This window comes from Humulus lupulus, chromosome 1, assembly GCF_963169125.1.
Source record: "Humulus lupulus chromosome 1, drHumLupu1.1, whole genome shotgun sequence".
Taxonomy (NCBI): Eukaryota; Viridiplantae; Streptophyta; class Magnoliopsida; order Rosales; family Cannabaceae; genus Humulus; species Humulus lupulus.
In genome coordinates, this window is record NC_084793.1 from 124,753,070 (window position 1) to 124,760,509 (window position 7,440).

The 7,440-nt window shown below is 33.9% G+C and overlaps 1 non-coding gene across 1 annotated transcript; it reads right to left on the reverse strand.

Moving 5' to 3' along the window:
• Positions 1–3,718: 3,718 nt before the first annotated feature.
• On the reverse strand, positions 3,719–3,825 carry LOC133813246 (small nucleolar RNA R71). Its single transcript, XR_009884279.1, has one exon. It is a non-coding gene; the product is annotated as a small nucleolar RNA R71 (small nucleolar RNA).
• Between the last annotated feature and the right edge of the window lie 3,615 nt (positions 3,826–7,440).

A 7,440-nucleotide genomic window follows, 5' to 3' on the forward strand; every position in this document is an offset into this window, starting at 1 on the left:
AAAGATGAAAATCTGGCAAAATGGTGATTTGAAGCATGTAGCGCAACTGTGCTACACAGTGCCTGACCACACCAGGAGACTGGAAAGCTAAGATTTCAGCAGATTTTGTTAATGAAGGGAAATTTGGTCATTTCACTTGAGGAAATTGTAGGGTTTTGTATTTTAATGTGATTTTCAGCAATAAACCCTAATTATGCATAATTGGAACCAGGAGAAGATGGTTGGAAACATTGGAGAAAGATTGGATCAATTAGAGTTTTTCTTTTCCTTATCTTTTCTTTATTTTTCTTTTCATCTTTAGTTTATGTTGATTGTTAATTTCATGGATTTGAATAGTATGAATATGAACTAAATCTAGTTTTAGGGTTTTTGGTTGAGTCTGTTGAAACTCTTCTATGAATTAATGCAAGTTTATGTTTTTTTCTTCTCATTTGAGATCTTTTCAATTCATGCTTAATGCTTGTGATTTATTGGCCATTTATTACATGATATATACGAATTTGTTTCAAAATTTGAAAGGTGAGATTCAAATATGCTATAATTGAATAGACATAGATTTCAATACTGAACGAAAGTATCAATATGATTTATGTAGCTTATAAGTTCTTTTTCCTAATGCTTCCTATTTGTTGAGTTTATCATAGAAATATTGAAAATTCACACATAGGTTGAATTTTATATATCTTAACATGAATATAGAATACTTTTGTAACTTGCCATCTCATTTAGAAGAAAATGTTATGATAATAGTGCATTAAGGAAATAGAGAGTGGAAAGATGACGAGATTAAATTCCCTAATTTTCATCCATTAATTAATTATCTTCATTGTTATTTGTTTAGATTTTATAGTTTTTAATTGTTTTTATATAGTAGTTTTTATGTTTATGTTTTAGTTTTCTGTTGTCAACAAATTTTTGTTAGCCAAATAAAGATTAGGAATTAAATATTGGTACTTAGTAATTCAGTCTTCGTGGGACGATACTTATGCTTGTGCACTATATTATTTGAAACGATACGTATACTTGTGTTATCAATTTTTCACAACAAGTTTTTGGGGCCATTGCTGGGGATTGAATTATTTTAATATTAATTAAATTAATTATTACTCTAATTTGGTTGTTTATCTTCTTAGTTTGTGTCTGAATTTTCTAATATCAGGAAATTTTGGTATATGCGACGTGGAAAGACATCTGAGATTATACTAATGAATCTTGAGATAGAAAGAGCCTACAGATAGAACAGAAAGAAGAAGAGGTTGGAGAGTGCTATGGCTGAGAATCAAGTGTAGAGTCCCAGAATGTTTACTTAGTTAGCTAGCTAGTAGTAGTAGTAGTACTTTTGATTTCATGGATTTTGGTTCAAACCGGGACTTAGATGGAAACTCCTAGCAATATTTATGGATTTTATAAGTTTGACCTATAGTTTAAGAATATTAATTATAACATAAGGTTTGATTAATATTGCTGGTTATAAATATGATATTTATTATAACCTAAGGTTTAGATAGAGCCAATAAGAATATGACACTTGTCACAAGCATGATTATTAATGAATTAATATTTTAATGATAAGAATATGACACTTGTCATAAGCATGATTATTAAGGAATTATTATTTTAATGATAATAAAGGAAATATAAGACTTAGTCTTCACCAGAAACTGTTAGGGTCGTAGTTTGACTCAGTCAAAGTAGTTATCCAACCTTAATTATGCTGAAAAAGTTAAATTACGTGTTTAAAATAATCACGTATGCCGATATATCGTAGTAGTGGAGCCGATATATCGCCTGACGATGAATACAGAAAACACGTTGACGTTGCACGATCGTACGAACAGAGACTCGAGACTAGAGGGCAGCCGATATATCGCCACATAGGGGCGATATATTGCCTATATTATTATTTTTTTTATTTTTTTTGTTTTTTAATTTTTAAAAACCAACTTTGACTCCTTAGACCTACTTCTAATAGTTTTGACCGAGTCTTCAGCCTTTGATTGACGAATATTCAATTATCTTCAATTAAATTCATTATTTTTATTCAAAGCCAAAAAGAAGATTTTATTCCTAGAACTATACAAATAGGACCTAGTACCCAACCCTTTCACTTACTCTTCAGCTGTGATCAGACTCCAAGGTGCTAGTGAGACCATAAGAGTGATAAACACTTGGGTTGGGAAAAAGATTTACCATTCTTAAGCTTTATCAAACACTTGGGAAGTGAGGATTAGAGTATTTCGGTATTGGAGTTAGGTCAATCCATAAGGTAAATTAAGGTACCCTTATTCTTAAGTTCAATTTTGTTTGTTTCCTTAGTTTCTTTAGTCTTCATTCAGGTTCTAACTTTTTTTTATGGTTTTGTGGTTAGGTTTTTAAGTTCTTTGAACTTAAGGTGTCTTTTCGGTAAGTTTTCTCTTGGTGGTTTAGTTCTATTCTTTTCATCTCTTTCTCTTAAGAAATACTCACTATTCTTATTATTGGTTTAGGAGTGTTCCAAGTTCCGCATTTGTTCTCATATCCCAGTTTTGGTAAGGAAAATAGGATAGATCTTGCATGTTTTCATGATATGTTATGCTTATATGTTATGTTTATGTATAATGTGTTATGATAAGTTTATGTTTTAATATGTTATGTTATGATTTACCCTACCTCAAATATTAGACAGGGGACCTAGATGGGTTATCATACACTACATGTGATCTAACCTACCTCAAATATTAGACAGGGGACATAGATGGTTTATCACATTATTAGTATAGTCCTATATGGTATAAGTTTTTATAGTCATATGTTTATAGTATATGTTATGATATGTTTATAGTATATATTTATGATATAATTTTATGTATATGATTTATGTTGTTAGTAGTTTTTCCTTGCTAGGCATTAGGCTCACTCCTTTTCTTTTAGTGTGATGCAGGAAAATAGATGCAGAGGCGGAAGGATTCTTGGAAGCTTGGTGTGTGTATCGAGGTGAATGGAATGGATGGGCTGCATGTTGATTCGAGGACAACGTTTTTTGTTTTGTTTTAGTCTCTTTAAATCACGTTTTTATGTATTTTTCCGCATTTAGCTTTGTAAACAATTTTATTTAAAGTTATGTTTTATTTTAAAACAATGAGCTCATTTATGTATTACAAATATTATTTTTTAATAAAGTTATGAATTTTCTTATGTATGTTCTCTTCAAAGTTGTAGTTATGTCTAGTAGGTTTAATGACCTAAGTCTCATAAATAGTTGGGCCGTTACATCAAGGGAATACAATGAACAATGCTGCCAATAATGTTTATAGGGCAGCAGATGCTGTTGAAATTCCAAATGTAGTAGAGGTTCCCGTGGAACAAGCACCAAAGGACCTTAAGAGATTATGTACTTCCCACTGTCACGGGAGTGCATTCTTGCATCAGACCTCCAACAATTTTTGCAAATAATTTTAAGATTAAGATAGAAATTCTACAAATGGTCCAACCCACTGTTCAGTTTGGAGGCTTGCCTTCAGAGAAACCTAACATGCACATAGTTGATTTCATGGAGCTTTGTGCGACTTTTAAGATGAATGGGGTGATCGATGACGCAATAAGGTTGAGGTTGTTTCCATTTTCCCTAAGGGACCATGCAAAGAGTTGGTTGATATCCTTACAGCCTAACTCTATCACCACATGGGAGGAGCTCGCTCAAAAGTTCCTTGCAAAGTTTTTCCCACCAGCAAATGCTGCAAAGTTGAGAAGGAAAATTAATAATTTCTACCAGATGGAAGGGGAGTTGTTGTATGATGCATGGGGAAGATTTAAAGAGTTGTTACGAAAGTGCCCACATCATGGTATAGAGAAGTGGATGCTAGTCCATAACTTTTATAATGAGTTGAATGGTACTACTCGTACCATAATAGATGTTGCAGCAGGAGGTGCGTTCATGAGCAAAAGTGCTAATGAAGCATATGAATTGCTAGAGGAGATGACAATGAATAATTACGAGTGGCCAATTGAAAGGGGACAACCAAAGAAGGTGGCTGGTATGATTGAATTGGATGTTATTTCCATGCTTACAACACAAGTGGCAGCATTAACAAAACAATTACAGCAGACCAATCTTCGATTCCAAGCCATGCAAGTATAGAATTTATGCGAGGCAGGTGGTAGCGGTCATCCACTGAATCAGTGCTCTGTCCTAGATTTGAATAACATGCCCATGGAAGAAGTGCAATCTATAAGAAATTACCAAAGACAAAACAATAACCCTTATTCCATGTCATACAACCAAGTTTGGAAGAACCACCCAAATTTCTCATGGAAAAATAATCAACCCACTCAACAATCTTATCAACAACCTCCACCAGGCTTTTATCAACCACATAATAGACCACCATAGCAGCCAATACCCATGAAGCAACCTGAAGCTCAGCCTGATGTATTGAATCAATTTATGACAAAAACAAGGGCTTCTATAAGGAATTTTGAGACTCAGATTGGTCAATTGGCTACTTTAATGACAAACAGGGTTCAAGGAAATTTTCCTAGCACTACTGAAGTAAACCCTAAATAACAGTGCCAAGCCATTACCTTGAGGAGTGGGACATAGTATGAAGGGCCAAGTAAGATCCAGGCAGATAAGATGAGTCAAGAACAAAAGATGCAGAGCATAGTAGAAAAGAAGCCTAGTGAAGAAAGGTTTGTTGATAGCCTCCTAGAAAAAGAAGTGGTACCTCTAGTAAGCATTGGGCACCATATCAAGATCCCATACCCACAGAGGCTCCGTAAGCATAATCTGGATAAACACTTTGCCATGTTTTTGGAGGTATTTAAGAAACTTCATATCAATATCCCCTTCGTAGAAGCCTTAGAATATATGCCTAGCTATGTTAAGTTCATGAAGGAGTACATTCAAAGAAAAGTAAGATGTATGATTACGAGACAGTGGCGTTGACATAAATTGAAAGATCAGGGAGTTTTGCCATACCATGTACTATTGGGAATATTGACTGCAAGTAGGCCTTATGCGATCTGGGAGCAAGCATTAACTTGATGCCACTTTTAGTGTTCAAAAGACTTGGCTTAGGTGAGGCAAGACCCACTACTGTTACACTATATAGTTGGCAGACCGATCTGTCAAGCATCCAAGGGGAATCATTGAAGATGTGTTGGTGAAAGTAGACAAGTTTATATTCCCTGTGGACTTCATAATGTTGGACATGGAAGAAGATAATAATATCCCAATAATTCTTGGAAGACCATTTTTAGCTATCAAAAGGGCGTTAGTAGATGTTCTAAAGGGTGAGTTAAAGCTGCGAGTTCAAAATGAGGAAGTAACATTTAATGTTTTTGCAGCAACGAGAATTCCAAGTTGTTGTAGAGTTGATGTAGTGAAAAGAGGGGATGATGAGCTAGGAGTTACTAAGAAAAAGTCCATGGTTCAATGTGGTATTCGAACAATTCATCATTGTGTGAAAAAGATCTTTAGTGGGAAAGCTCGAATGTCACATGAATGATGGAAAGTTTCAAAATTTGCAATATCAAGAAATGAGCGTCTTCTCGTGATACTATGGCTCTTAAGGAATTGAGGGGTGGACTTGATCCGAGTTAAATTTGAAGAGATTCAGCGTCTGACTAAATGACGTTAAAGACAATGCTATTGGGAGGCATCCCATTCGTTTATTAAATTTTTGTTTTCGTTGGTACATATGATTTACTTTGAACAAGTATTTTTAATTTTGTTATTTAGTTTGTGTTTATTTTTTTTTAGTTTAGTTTTGGGATTGTTTTGTTTTCTTTGAATCGTGAAAATCAAGAAAAAATATAAATAGATAAGAGAGAAAAGAAAAAATAATTATTATTATGAAAAAAAACAAAATGGCCATTTCTGGGCCATAAGCGCGATCAAGCTATTAGGGCCGCGACCACGCTCACAAAGGCCCAAGTCGCATATGTGAGGTAGCGCGGCCACGCTAGATGCCGTACAAATGATGGAAAAGAGATAAGTAGCGCGATCGCGCTACTCTATAGCGCAACCGCGCTCACGGGATCTGAGAGTTTTAAAACTCTCCAAAACACAATTTTTTTAACCATTTTTCCTTATTTTTCTTCCTTTCTTCGAGCCTCACTATTTCTTTTCATGGTTCCGAGCTATTTGCAACAGATTGGTAAGAGTTTCTCTTCTCACTCTTAATTAAGGTCACAATTTGGTGTTTTTTTCTTCTTTTACAATGTAAGTGTTATGCCCCAAGTTTTCTCTTTTATCACTTGTTTCTTTGAGTTCTATAGTGAAAACTGAAATTCATGATACTCTTGATGATAATGTTGTGTTATTTTTGTATTTCAAGTGTTTATTGATGAATATATGCTCTATTGTTCTTGGGTATTGAGTTTTCTAGGTAAATTGTTGAAGGATTGAGCATTGAAGAAGTTTTTTTTTTTTTAGGGGTTGGGGGGGGGGGGGGGGGATTTTGACCTAAAAATTGGGTGTTGCAAAATTTTGATGTTTTGATGAAATTGGAGTGAATTTAATGAAATTATTGTGATACTTGTGGATTTTTATCAATTATTTTGTTGAATTTCATTGTAATTTGGTTGGATTTTGCATGTTGAAATTTCTAGGGCTAGAAATTGGGGGTTATGTTCAATGTGAAGAATTGATGCATTAAAGCTAAAATTGAGATTTCATTTGGATAATATTTGCTATATCATACTTTATTATGCTTGGGTATTGATTTAATTTGGACATTTCTGCATAACTGAGTAGTTTGACGTATTAGGCTCACATTGGTAATTTTTTATTGTGCATTTAATTGTTCATTTTCTAGTGTGTGGTTGTTTTTATAGATATCACTTAAATTTGATTGGGTACTTGTTTATTAGTTTTAAGTGTTTCCATTATGTTTCAATGAATAGTTATATTTATTTTGAGAGATGGCACCTTCTAGGAAACGAAATAAAAAAGAGCAAGAATAGGTGCCTGAAACCCAAGATCCTGATATTGAGTTGGATGAGTTTGCTGATACTAGATTTACTTCTAACAGGGCTAAGTTTAGGAATTTGAATCAGGAAAGAGGGTTTGCAACTAGCTGAGGGAGAGTTTACTGTCCCTGAAGAATATGTACAAGTCATTAACAGTAATCACTGGAAATATTTTTGTTCCCTACCTATTTCTGTCGTAATACCCATTGTGAGAGAATTTTATGCAAATGCCTTTGACCATGATTATACTTGGGAAGCCATAGTTAGGGGAAAAACTGTTTGCTTTGATAGAAAGACAATTAAAGATTTATATAGGTTGCCCACTCGAGATAATGATGATTACCAGGATTTAAAGAATAATTAATGTGAGGAGAGCACTTGGGATAAAATTTTGTTTGCTTTGACTCCAGCTGGGAGTCAATGGACTTTTAATGGGATTGTAAGAATATATTTTTTCTTTAATTTTTTAACCTGAGAGAAAAGAATTTG